Source organism: Artemia sp. Qi Xiang Cuo, chromosome 10 (assembly GCF_049724085.1).
Source record: "Artemia sp. Qi Xiang Cuo chromosome 10, ASM4972408v1, whole genome shotgun sequence".
Taxonomy (NCBI): Eukaryota; Metazoa; Arthropoda; class Branchiopoda; order Anostraca; family Artemiidae; genus Artemia; species Artemia sp. Qi Xiang Cuo.
Window position 1 is genome coordinate 46,181,668 of NC_142803.1, and position 14,736 is coordinate 46,196,403.

A 14,736-nucleotide genomic window follows, 5' to 3' on the forward strand; every position below is an offset into this window, starting at 1 on the left:
GGAGGCCAACGCACTGACAATCACTTCTCCCCCTCATCCTCGGGCTAAAAAAGCTTCAACTATGAGGAAGCTTCTTTTTTCTTAAAAATTTTAGGTCATTATTAATTTCCTTCTAGTCTAATTTAGGGTTATTTAGCCTTTCTTCATCACCTAAAGTTTTTAAGAAAAATGAAGCTTCATCATTGTCGAAGCCTTGAAGACGAGGGTGGGAGGGGGAAGTGTCTATTAAGTTCAACTGTTGTAGGTTTGGTCTTTGCCCAACCAGAAGACATGCTCAGACCATTTTTTTGCAGATATTGAAGGGGGCCAATCCCCTTCTTTCATAAATACCCATGATTGACCCCTCATTACCACAATTTATTCGCAAATGTATCCTTTAAATTATATATACATTAAGAGCGTCTAACCTATCGTCCTCTTTTTTTTTATCGTCCGGAGTTCTGTGCTCTATATTGCTTCGCTCATCACTGTTGCTTCAGATGCTTAACGTTTTGGGCATAATCGGATCCCTCTGCTTTCCCAGACACTTCCTAGCTGAAAATAAACACCAGTTTGCTTTTGATATTTTTCTATTTGCTATGTCTTCCCTGTAACCCACGTCCTTACGATAAGTCCAGACAAATTAGAGAGATAGTCTTCCAGCATAAAAACGATTGCTAGAAAAAAATTCCAGTTGATTTTTGTTTTGAGAAAAACAAAAGTCCAGTCCTGAAAGAAAATCTACCCTGAATTTATATTCGTGTAAACCTGTTTCTTAAAGAAAACTTGTAACAATATAAAAGAAGCAAAATATTGTGATGGCTATTATAAACTCTCCAAGGATTTTAGAAATTATATCTACGGTACCAAATGTATCTGCATTCAAATATACCATAAGTGTCGTAAGAACCAAATTGTTTCCTGATGGAAACAAAATTAAACTTTAATGTTGTAAAATGTAATCTGTGGAATTTCTATTTGAATTATTCCAAATAATCCTAAGGTAAATTTTCGAGGAATTTCAGCTTTGCAGGAAGCATATGACCCCACCCACAATGTCAAATTACAAGTTATAACACTTTTAAATCGAATTATTCTAATTACAACAACAAAAAAGTTTGAAATTTCGGGCTTTAGGTATATCAACAGGTTGGACAAATGGGAGAGGAGAATTTTTAGAGGCATTTTCCCTCCTCGTACTTATGGACGAGAGTACAGAGATCTACTTAAAACTCATTTGGGCTAGTAATTTTGGCCAAGAGGAAAGAGAGAATTGTTGTGGGGACAACTTAGAATATTTAGGTCCCTTGCAACTTGCAAGATGAGATTCGTGTATTGAGTCTAAATCCTTAAAATCGTAATAATGTTTAATCAAGTAGCATCTCGCCTAGACAAATTGAGTTGTCCTTGTCAGCTCTTTGGTCTTCTAATCATACTAATTGAAAATCTTAATTGGTAGTGGGAGGAACAGGGGGGTGGGGGGGGGGCTGTTGCATGCCATTTGTGAGATGAGATCGGAGGATCGAGTTTAAACCTTTAAAATTATAATGATGTTTAATAAAGTGACACCTTGCTCTGACAAATGGAATAGTGCTTGTCAGCCCTTTTTTCTTCCATAAATACTACTTAAAAATCTCTATTGTTGATTGGATGGGCGGGGTTGGGAGGTGTTTTATATGCCTCCAACTATCCAGATTAAAAATCCACGTATAATTCTGCTTCTAACAAAGAACATCTCTACCTCTCTGCAAAAAAAAACGATGGGGAGGGAGCGGGGGTAAGGTATGGAGGGACCCCGGGTACAGTTTGTACTTGCAATGATACTGAAAATGAAAATTTCTTGTGTGATCACGGTTTAAACAAGGCTAAAGCTGCTATGGGCTCACTTTAGTTCTCTAGCCACTCAAATTGAAAATTCTTGCATGATTTTAGTTCAAACAAGATGCAACCAGGCTCTCTTTCTGCCTTAAAGTTCATGGGAGAGATGGTGGTTATGGAAGAGCTGCGATTCTTTTTTTTTTACCTCCAGCTTGCTTTTGTGCCAAATTAGGACTTTGCTCGTGTTTGCATCGAATTAGGAAACAATTTAAGCCTAAAATCGTATTGCTTTGTTCTGAAGTTGATTTTATCGCCGTGGGGAACTTTCTAATATCACTACTAAGAAATATGCAAAAAATAAGCCCTAGTTTCTTTAGAAATAAGAGAAGTATCAAAATTTAACAGATATGTTTGATATCAGTCCTCTGTTTCAGTCCCAGCTGCAGAAAATTAAATTGCAAACTCATTCAAAAGCATAAACAGAAATAGTTTGTAAACATAGATGGCAGCTCTTTCGGGTACGTGGGAAATACTCCTTTTATGTATCTCTAAATGTATCTATTTAATATTCGAAGAAAATGTTTTGGTGGTGGTGACATGGAATGGTTACTCATGTTTAGCAGTTTTGTAATCTAGCCTAACCTCAATTTGAAACCAGAAATTGATTGAACGGATCTTTCGACTCGGACGCAGAATCATGGTTTGGAGAAAGAAAAGCTTGGCAGAACAATATCTGATAATTCTCACTGATACACACTGTAAAACTTCATTCATCTTTTAAACTGTAGGTTCTGGCTCAAGGACAAGCGGAATCCTTTTTTCCCCTAAATGAGAATTATTTGCAGCTTCCAAAGTTCAATGTCATTTTTATCAGTCTATCCGATGATGCACACTTTCCGTGAAAACGGCAGAAGTTAGACTCTCACCATTTCCTCACAATGAACTGGCATCGGCAACAGAAACAGGACGAAACCGCACAACTCAATAAATTAAATGTTGAGAATTAAAGCTAAAGAAAGCACAAAGTCGTCGTTTAAATATTGTTCTATCATTCTACAAAATATCTGTTTGTCTTTACTGTGAATAAAATTTTCCGTACAATGGTAAATATTTCTTTATAATTCGTAAATAATAAAACATTTCCATAGGAACTATTTGTTGGTTCAAAAATTATTGACTTGTTAGAAAAACAATATTACTCCATTTTACATAGTTCGGAAATCGTTTACACAACCACATTACTAGAAATTAAACTTCTTCCCAAAAGTGATGCACCTTACTCATGATTGAGTTTAAAAACGTAGACCCTAGGATCATTAGGTTCCTACCTGCTTTTGGTAAAGTCTTTAGCGAAGAAGAACCCTGGTCAAGCAACCGAAACCACTTTTTTCCATAGTCCATAGATGCTTTCATCAACACGTATAATTCTTTGAGAGACAAGTATTCTAGTTTGAAATAAAATTAGGCCCAACTTTCCAGATCTTCCCACATATTGTGACATTTCATCGCAAATAATTTCCAGATATCAGACGTGGTGAAATAGGCAAATTTGGCGGACCTCCTTACCTCCTTGCTCTCCTTACCTCCCAGTTTCACGGTTTTAACGACCTTCCCATATTCTTCATACATTTTTCCTGTTTTCATTGTATTTTTGTATTCGCCCCTCCCCCTACTTCCGGAAATATATGTCTCCCTTTTTACTTATATTCATACGCTCTCTGCTTTTCTGAAATTTGTCACTTTTTCAAAACAAACTCCTGCATATGTGCCAACTCAAAGAGTAAATTTCAGCCATCCCTGCTGTGTGCGGATATAATGATAGCTGTAACTGAAGATTTCCTTAGTCACATAGCTAGTGGAGGGCCGGATAACAGAAAAGGAATCGAGAGGGAAGCTGATAATCCTCCAGTGGCTTCTGGCCTTTAAAAATGACACAAGAACTTTCAATTTTCAATCGAATGATCCTCTCCCCCGTTTTTAAAATAGCCCTTCCGTTTGAAGTAGGTGGCACAAAAGCTGGCACTTTTCTGGCCCTTTTCGGGTGGCATTTTTAGGGGAAGCAATATTTTTTCTCCTCCTGCATTGGGGTTTTCTTATTCCAAATTTTCATATAAGTTTCAGACTAATCGGAAAAATTCGGTGCTTTGTGGAGCCCATTTTGCTAGAGGAGGCACTAATTTCAAATTGACCAATCTTTTGAATCATTTTCTGTACATCAGTCCCCTTGGCCCAATGACTTACCCTTCACATCATGGGACTCCAAGGACCTTGTCCCCTTTTTCCACTATCAAATATTTATGTCAAGAATTAACAGTTCGCACAAATTAAAACCCATACCCCAAGGGCTCTGGGGGTTACGTCATCCTTGAATGCCAATTTATTGGAATATTCAAATATTCTGAACAAAATGGGTACATCGAAATGTTGATCAGGACACCTAAGGGTTACAAATTGACAGTTCAAAAAAATTTATAGGACAGGGACTGGCTGCTCTCAAATTACTTTTGACATTTTACAAAGGCATTGGAACTCTCATTTTCGGATTAAATGCGATTTGGGGGGGGGGAAGTACCTAGGTTAGGTTAGGTATTTAATATATGCTATGCTTAACCCCCCCCCCCCCGAATTTGTTTCTAAAATATTATATATTCATCCTATTTTATTATATTTCATTAGCGTTAACCAAACTTGACTTCTTTCGTGGGTAACGTATAATGCATAAGTACCAAAAAAAAAAAAATACTTGCATCATCATCTAAGTTAATATTTTGCAAAATTTCATGTTAAATGAAATTATTGTATGGAAGTGCGTTGAAGCTAATTGAATCTAAAAAAAAGAATTAACGATCACTAACGCCTTTTTTCAATTTAAATGAAAGAAGCTCCACTACTATCTCTCCTTGAGAATATTGGCTGAAAAAAGACAAAACTTTTCTTCTGAAAATCTTTTGAAATAGCTGTTGGGGTTATGGAATCATACGGTACGACAAGATTAACCGGGTAGTTATGACAGCCGTAAATTTCATAGTCAAATCATTTTGTTTTCGTATGTCAAAAATGTCGGCATCTCGCACCAGATAATTTTCAGAAAAAGAAAAATTACCTTCTCTTTTGCAAAGTAAATCTAGACGTAGCTGTAAGCTTATATTTAAGTGCGCATCAGCTATTATTAAGGAGGGGTGGTGGATCGTTTTGTAGGCGGGGGGATGCCTCGAAGAGCGTATTATAATGCTAAAACATCCTAACTGTCATTGAGCATTCAGATAAATATAGAATGAGTTTTAGGGAAGGGGGAAGGTAGAAATTAATATCTAATCCATCTTGAATTTTGGGAATATTTCTGGTCTACGTCTTTATTAAGAAAGTAAAAAATAATATTAAACCCTAAAACGAGCAAGCTTTTCGGCTTCCTCATGGGCTTATACACTGCGAAGGGTGCGCATGAAAATTTGGAATAAGAAAACCCCAATGCAGGAGGAGAAAAAATATTGCTTCCCCTAAAAATGCCACCCGAAAAGGGCCAGAAAATTACCAGCTTTTGTGCCACCTACTTCAAATGGAAGGGCTATTTTAAAAACGGGGGAGAGGATCATTCGATTGAAAATTGAAAGTTCTTGTGTCATTTTTAAAGGCCAGAAGCCACTGGAGGATAATCAGCTTCCCTCTCAATTCCTTTTCTGTTATCCGGCCCTCCACTAGCCCCTGTGATATTGAATCAAATTCCTAGATGTCTGTTTTGTTCAAAAACTTGAAATGTGTAATAGGCATGCCTCCGGGGTTATATCACTGAACAGCACTAATGTCGAACTTTATCTCATTCTGCTATGGTAACTCAGTCCCCAAAAACACGAAAAAAAAATTAATATAAAATAAAATGTAAAAGCAAATGGTACTGATGCATCATGCGGGCACCGTGAAGAAGTCAAGTTTGGTTATTGCTTATGAAATATAAAATAGGATGAATATATAATAGTTTAGAAATAAATTTGGGGTATATATATGCACATAAGGGGGGGGGGGGTAAATCATAGCATATACTAAATACGTAACCTATTCTAACATAGGTACATCCCCTCCTAAACCCCAAAAAACGATCATTTGAATATCGTAGATCATTTAGAAAACGCTTAGCAGTCACTTATCTATAGCGGTATCTTGCAAATAGCCCGTTTGACGGGTTTCGTGACTGGTTTCCTTGATACAGTTTATAGCAGTGGGTCCGCATAATGCACCAGTACCAAGCAAATACTATGATTATAAGGTATTCTACACCAAAAAACCTATGCTTGTATTTTGGTATATTGGTAGAATATTCCAAACTTCCATCTTTTCTTCATTATTCTTCATTTGTCATATTTTCTCTGTGACTGCTCAGTTTTGCATGTGGGGGGAATTCACACGGAGGGATGATTATCCAGTGGGATAATGCCTAGTACTATTGAGTTAAATAATGCAGCTTTCTTTTGGTATAGAACACATAAACACTTTTTTTGCAGTTACCCCCCCCCCCCTTTTCACCCCTATATATTTTTAAGTAATAAACTTTGGTTGATACAGCCAGTATATTCAGATTCATTAGAAAAATTGTTCTCCCTTTCTAAATTCTTTTTCACCCCAAAAAAATTTGAGAGCTCTTTCGTTTCGAGCACGGCGATGGCCGATGCTCAGCTTTCTCCTTCGTGAGCGTTAAATAATCCTTTATTTATTTTGTTGTTGTTGTTGTTTAACTAATTAGTTAACTGATTTGTTTGTTTGTGATTTATTTTCATGGTGAGATAATAGATGGTGTATCTTAGTAAAGGTTGGTTAGTACACTGTACTGCCATCTATTATTTATACTCGAAAACTTTTCGACAAGAACCGTTTTCATCTGGGGGCCCACTGGGATTTTTCAGAGCACTGAAACTTCGTGAAATTACAGTTTCAGATGCATAAGAAAAAGGATTCCTTCTCCACCCCTCCCCTCTCTCTTTCTCTTTGAAATTGATAATGTTTCAATGATCATTTTCATGTCCTCCTTAAGCTCGTGTATGTTTCATGTTTTGAACCAAATTTGAAAATCGATGTAGCATGACAAAGTTGACCTTAAACTTCAAAGGATGAAGATGAAATATCAATTAGAGTACTACTGGATAAGAAAACAAAAATGGAAAACACGGTATCTTTATGGATAAAGATGTGGATGGTAATCACTGGAATTACCGATTTTGCTCATTGACCTGTTTTCGCTGTTTGATAAAATTTCTGAAATCCTACCTGCTAACGTATATTATTTTTATTTTTGTAATTTTTTAGAAAAGATAATTATATTCTTTTTCATTGAAAATTGCTCGGAAATATTTTTGAATGTTCCAGTATAAATAATAAAAAATAAAATTATTAAAATTAAAGAAATTGGTTGCTAAATAAGATGTATTAGATAGTAATGTAAAGATACTCTTTTGTTGATTATATCTTTCTGAAAAAAGATATGTCTTTCAAATATTTTCCTCAGAAAGTTGTCATGGATTTACCACTTTTTAAGTATTTTTGTAAAAATCAAATTGCGGTTAAACTACAAGTCTAACAAGGACAGAAATGCGAACCCAACCCCTACATCTGGAACTGACAATAAATTTATTTACAGTTATCAGATCTACAATTTGCTCGCATTCTTCTGTCTTGAGAATTTTGTAGACTAATTTTTAAGACGGCTTCATATTTTCCTCCTCGTTCGTCTCTCAAGTCATGGCCAGTCTAGGATAAGCCCTTTTTAGGATTGCATAAAAATGATATCATTTCATTTATTGATAGATAAGTCTATCTATCATCCGTCCAGTTGTCATTCCTAGGGCAAAACTAAGCTAGATAGTCATAAAATTAAGGGATAAAAGATTGGATTGATTTTTGGTTGACGCGTGACTGACAATGTCCACTGGACTTGTATATAAAATCTGGGACTGAATTTGCTTAAATTGAAATCAAGTATTTGGCAGTAGGCATCAAGTCATGGTTAATAGTAGAAACAGCCAAGTCAGATAGTAAGAGTAATTGAGAGGCAAATCAACACCGTAACAGAATTATAAACGAGCTAAAATTTGCAGGTAGAGCATAATTTGCTCTGCTTCCTTCGTCTTCTTATTCTACAAATTCCATGAATAGGAAATGACTTATACACCCATTCGTTTTTTTTTGTCCTTAAGATCCCACGCATCTTTCAAGATAAACAAGGCTGATATTGAAGCAATACCTTGAATATTTAAAGTATAAAGTTGACTTCTTTTGAAAAACCATGAACACTCATTTTTTAAGTATAAGACAATTTTTTGTTGTCTAAAAAGATAAACTTTGAAACTAAATACATTGATAGATACCTGCAAGGAACATGTTCGATATCTCTACAAAAACAATGTGTAACTCAAACAAAATAAAATAGTGTCGTATTATTTATGCCGCCTTATGTTGAAGTTATTGAGATATATTCATGCTAAGTATATTGTAGGCAATAGCGCTGCCTAAGTAAAGAACAATGTTGGCACAATGTATTTTTGGGGGGGGGGGGGTGGAGGGGGGTTAGGCCAGGGCACTTCGCATCGAAGGAATTGTCGTAACGACTTTGAAAAGGGGTCATTCGATTGTAAATTGGAATAGCTATTACCTTTTTTGACAATCGATAGTGATTGGAAGGCAACTAACACCCCTTCCACGCCCACCATTTCCCCAAGCACATCCAAACAAAATTCTGAGATAGCCATTTTGTTCGGCGCAGTTGATTTCTAGATAGAAATTATGTTTTTGAGGAGGACACTCCAACACAGCCCTCAGGGCAAGGGCTGTAAGTTAATCCCTAGGGGCATATAAGGTTTTCTTAGAAAGCATTGTAATAGAAATTTCAAAGAAGGCTCATTCAACTGGATATTCAAAGGGCTGGTGCCATTTTTAAAAGTCAAAAGTGATTAGAGGGTAACTAACACCCCTCTCACGCCCACCTTTTCCCCAAACACATCCAATCAAAATTTTGAGATAGCCATTTTGGTCACGTAGTTGAAAGTTCTTGAAACTAGGTCTTTAAGGATGACAAACTCCCCCCCCCCCCCACAGCCCTCAAGGCAAGGGCTGTAAGTTATGCCCTAGGGTCATGTAAGTTTTTTTTATAGAAAGTGTTGTCGTAGAAACTTCAAAAAGGGCTCATTCGATTGAAAATTGAAAGGGCTAGTGCTCTTTTTAATAGTCGAAAGTGATTGGAGGGCAAGTAACCCCACTGGAAATGGGATGGCATAGGGGTTTCGAGTCCTACTCATGTTAGTTTCTTCTCGTTTTAAGTTTGACTCGGTTATTTATTGTAATTTATGTTCGTTTTGGGTTTTATTTATTTATCGATGCTGATTTGTGGTAGTTTCACGCTTGGTAGATTATTTGATTTTATTTTTGCTCATTTTTGTTTAATGGAGTTCTTTACTTTTCTTTGAAAAACTTATTTTTTGGAAAATTGGTTTTTAATTAATAAATATAAGCAATAGCTTTCAACTGAGCTTATAGGTAGCTTTCTAAGATGTTTCGGTGCCCAGTTAGTGCTGGGAAAACAAAAATAATAAAATAAAGAGACACGTCAACATTTGAAGCTCTTTTTTCCAAATTTTTGAAACATTTTTTTCGTAACTGACTTTTACTATTAAGATAAACATAAATAACAATTTTTACGCAAATTAAATTTATGTGATTTTTTTGTTATTGGCCATATTTCTTTGGAACCTCTTTTTTAGTATCACTTGCTAAAGGAGCAGGGAGGGGGGTCATAGAAGAGCGGGAGTTGTATACCTCCAGTAAAGGGGTTCAGATTATGAAGCTTATTATTATATCCTTTTTACCCTTCCCACCCTCTGAACTCGCAAATATGGTGCCAAACAAAATGTCATTTTAGGTGTGATGTAGCAATTTACGAAGACATTATCAAGACAAATTCACATAAAGCTTGTAGATATGATCAAGAGTTTTGGAGTGAGCTACGATGTTGCAATAGCCTGCTAGTGCCACTGATAAGTAGACGATTTACAAACAAATACGGAATTCATTGTGGCATGCACGTTCACTTCGTTTCTCGTCTAATTTCTCTTGTTTTGCAAGACGGGGGCTCGAAGCCTCCTGTTAACGGTTTTCAACCATGGAGATTATAATGCTACTTTTTTTTATGATCCCTAGCGTATCAACTTTAGAAATGACACCAGAAAGTTCCATTTTTTTGTCATATGGTCCTTTACCATGGTATTATTATGACAAATTTACATTAAGCTTTTTGATATGGTCAAGAGCTTTGAAGTGAGCCATTAAACATGTATTTACGATGTTGCAGCCACCTGCTAGTTGTGCTTGTCAGGAGACAGCATATGGAACTTACTAAGGAATATGGGAGGATGAGTATACAAGAAAGATGATTGTAAACCTGCAGACATGGGAACTATGATGTACCCTTGATATGCTTCCCAGCCTTTCCGGAGGTGAAATGGCACTAAAAAGTCCCATTTTCGGTGCATTATGGCGCGCGCACAGATTTATAGAAATCACGTAGATATGGAAAGTAGCTTTTAAATGGGCCATTAAACATCTCTCTAGGATATTGCAGTAACCTGGCCCGGGTAAAAATAGGGCACATCAGAGCTACCCATGCAAAAAAGTGATTTTCCTTGTTGTTTGATACGAGGGAACCTAGTTCTCCTCTGCAAGGTTTTTGACCATATCGATTCTAATGCTGCACTTTTCATTTCAATCCACAGCCATTTCAGAGAGGTCTCAGGCCTCTCTGAGACCTCTCTCAGATATTTTGTATCCCCGTAAATTTCTTTTCGCAAGAAAAAGGGGACAAATTGCATTCTGAGCGTCCGAAAAGGCTAATGATATTCAGTTGAATTTTTCTGGGAAAATCGAAATCTGGGTGATTTTCTGGGAGAATCAAAAGACTCTATGTCAATCGAGGTTGTCAAAGGGGCGGATCTGCAACATCTCAGGAACGGCCAAGGTATTAAGTGGAAGCTTTCAAGGCGTGTTTGAGAGCGATGTTGAACTAAATGAAAAGACGCAATTTGCATGCAGGTTGTCAAAAAGGCGTATCTGCAATATCTCAGGAGGGGCTAAAGGTATTAAGTTGATATTTTAGGGAGTTATCAGGAGGATATAGAGCTAAATTAAAGGACACTTTGAGCACCCAGGACTGGCTTTTGGTATTAAGATGAAATTTTCTAAGAATATTGAGGGGGATGTTAAGCTAAATCAGAAGAAGGTAGGTGTATCCAGGTTCTCAAATTGCATATCTACAATATTTGACGGATGGCTAAGGGTATTAGGTTGCAACTGTCAGTGGATGTCGACGGGGATGTTGGAAAAGATTAAAAGACACCACATGCAACCAGGTTGTAAAAATGGTGTGCTTACAATTTTAAAGAACGGCTTAGGGTATTAATTTGAAACTTTCAGGAAACGTTGACGGGGATGTTAAACTAAATCATCAAGTGCATCTAGGTTGTCAAAAAAGCATATCTACAACATCTTTGGAACGGCTAAAGGTATTAATTTGTAATTTTCAGGGAATATTGAAGGAGGATGCTGAATTGAAAAGACATTGCGATCAAAAGACAGTGTGTACATCCAGGTTGTCAAAATGGTGTATCTACAATATCTCATGAACGGCTAAGGACACTAATTAAAATTTTCAGGGAATGTTTAGGGGGATGTTGAACAAAATCAAAAGGCACTATATGCAGGGGGACTTGAAAAACCAAAAGATACTGAATGCGTCTATGTTATTGATTCAGATAATTCAGGTTTGTTTTATTACTTCAGCAAAAAAAAAAAAAAAAAAAAAAAAAAAAAATGCAACACAACTAGGTAGGCTACACTATATAAAAAAAACTCAAGAGCCACATAGAAGACAAAAGTCCTGTGTGCGGCTCTATTTTCTAACCCTCATTTAACATAAAAAACATACAAAACAAATTTATTATTTTTTTTACAAAAAAGAAAAAATAAATTTTCTTCAAAGAAAGGTTTGAAATTTGTTTCTCGTCACAACCTACCAACCTACGCCATCCCACCTTCCTGTACCCCCTCCCCAAAACTCAAAAATTATAACCGCCTTTGTCAATAAAAAAATTCTTCGATTTTCCTTCAAATAAAATTAAGTTACCAGCCGCTTTAATACTATCCGGGAGACCATTCCACTCTGAAATAGCACTGTTTCTAATAGCGAAACCCGACCTCGTTGAATGTCGGATTTCATGAGACAGATGATCAACGTTTCTCGTGTTATATTCATAGTAAGCAGAAGTACTCGGGGGGACTAGTGTTTAAAGTTATTTAAACACTGAAATACAAAAATTGATTGCTGGTGGTCACGTTGTTGTCCAACACTCAGAACACCAATCTTTTTACAACATGCACCAGTAAGTTCACACTGGTTCAACTCACCGAGTACTCTCATTGCTTTGTTATTTTTTATCTATATCCTTTTGTAGTTACTTATGAAACTACTTGGCCATACCAAGCACCCGTGCCAATATCAAACAGTTCGTCGTAAAGAACTGTAAGTTAGGAGCGACCCTTCTCAGTGGTAACCCAAACACTAGAAAACGGTATTTTGATACAGATAGATACATCATAAGAATCAGATTTTAATGCTGATGTCAAATATATAAGTTCCATCAAGTTTAGTCATACCTATCTAAAGTTAAGTGCTTGAGAAAATTTGGCTGATTTTCGAAAAAAGCAGGAAAGGCCCACTAAAAGTTATAGAACCTTAATGAAAATCACACAATCATATTCCTCGTATCAGAGAACCCTACTGTGGAGGTTTCAAGCTCCTATCTACAAAAATGTGGCATTTTGCATTTTTTGCCAGAAGAAAGATCACGGTTGCGTGTTTATTTGTTTGTTTGTTTGTTTGTTTTTTCCCCAGGGGTGATCGTATCGACCCAGTTGTCCTAGAATATAGTGGGAGGGCTCATTGGAATGGAAATTAAAAGTTCTAGTGCCCTTTTTTTAAGTGACCAAAAAAATGGAGGGCAACTAGGCCCCCTCCCACGCTCATATTTTTCCCAAAGTCACCTGATCAAAATTTTGAGATAGCCATTTTGTTCAGCATGATCGAAAATATAATAATTATGTCTTTGAGGATGACTTAATCCCCCGAAGTTCCCGGGGGAGGGCTGAAAGTTATGAACTTTACCCAATGTTAACATATAGTATTGGTTATTTGGAAGTATACAGACGTTTTCAGGGGAGATTTTTGCTGGTAGTAGAGGGGGGGGGGGTCGGGGGTTATGTGGGAGGATCTTTCCATGAAGAAAGTTTTCATGGGGGAAAGGACATTGCTATGAAGGGGATGCCGGACTTCCCAGCATTATTTAAAAAAAAGATCAGAAATTTAATATAAAAAACAAGTATTTCAACTGCAATAGCAGCAACATCGAAACTTTAAACGAACTGAAAATATTACATATATGATTGGGTTCACCCCGTAGTCAATACCTCGCTCTTTAAGCCAAAGATTTTTTAGTACTTTCATAAGAGCTATTTATTCTAATTAACAGCCTTTGTAATTAATCGGTCATTTTGAAAGAATTGGAACAAAATTCGAACTTTTGCTTAAAGAGCAAGGTATTGACTAGGGGGCGACCCCCCTAATAAACGTATCAAAAATATATGAATATAGAAGTTCGTTACGTAAGTTAATTCGTAAGTTACGTATATTTATTACTGATAAAAACGTTCGTAAATAAAATTAAACAAATTTCGAGAAAGCCATTTAACTAAATAAAAGTAAATTAATATGAAAATTTTGTTTTAATTATTCATGTACGGTGAGCCAAGATCAAAACCTGCATTTATTCAAAAACGTTCAAAAATTAAATAAAAAAAAAAACAAGTTTTTTAAACTGAAAGTAAGGAGTGACATTAAAACTTAAAACGAAAAGAAATTATTCCGTATATGAAAGGGACTGTCCCTCCTCAACGCCTCGCTCTTTACGCTAAAGTTTGACTCTGTCTCACAACTTTATTTTTTAAAACAATAAAAAACTCTAGCGTAAAGAGCGAGGCGTTGAGGAGGGGACAGTCCCTTTCATATACGGAATAATTTCTGTTCGTTTTAAGTTTTAGTGTCGCTCCTTACTTTCAGTTTAAAAAAAACTTGTTTTTTTTATTTAATAAGGTTCAAGAATGGAGCTATATATGAGTTTGATACTGGTCGATACTGGATATACATTTTTTAATTTTCGATAATCCCTAGACATATAGAGGCTTTGGCTTATATTATTTCACTGTGTTTCTTCCAACTAAGATTGCAGTCAATATGGAACCCCAGGTAACTGAAGTCGTAGACTTGTTGGATAACTTCAGAACCACATAAAACTGCAGAATCCAATGGGGATAGCGAAACAGCTTTGCTAAAAATCACGAAGACGGTCTTTTTTACATTGACAGCAAGGCAACTCACATTCACAAAAACACGGAGATACTCAAGTGCAGGATTTTCTTTTCTTGCAGTTTCTTGAGCTGACTTTGCGAAAACAAAATAGCGTATCTGCAATATCTCAGGAAGGGCTAAGGGTATTAAGTTGAAACTTCAGTGTTTATGTAAAAGATGCTATGCGGAGATATTTACAATCAATTGGATTTACAATTGTGGCTTGGGGGCGGATTTGCATTGAGGAAACGATGTGTATTTGGTTCTTTGAAATGGCATATCTGCAGTGTCTTGGGAATGAAGTGGGGGATGGAGTTGGACATTCAGGCACTGTTGGGGAAAGGAAGGGGGAAGAGGGTTGGGCAAGTAAATTCAAATTTTGAACCATTTTGTCTCCAATCTATACGTAGATAACATTTTTGCACTGTAAGCTCCTACGAGGCTGTAAACTTACGCCCAGTTTAAGTAGCTAGATAGATCAAAGGCCCATGTGTCGCCAGGTTGTC

The 14,736-nt window shown here is 36.5% G+C and overlaps 1 protein-coding gene across 1 annotated transcript in view; it reads left to right on the top strand.

Moving 5' to 3' along the window:
- The window catches only part of LOC148947820 (uncharacterized), a 325,198-nt gene that overhangs the window by 78,930 nt on the left and 231,532 nt on the right, over positions 1-14,736 (top strand). The gene's annotated exons all lie outside the window — the stretch shown is intronic.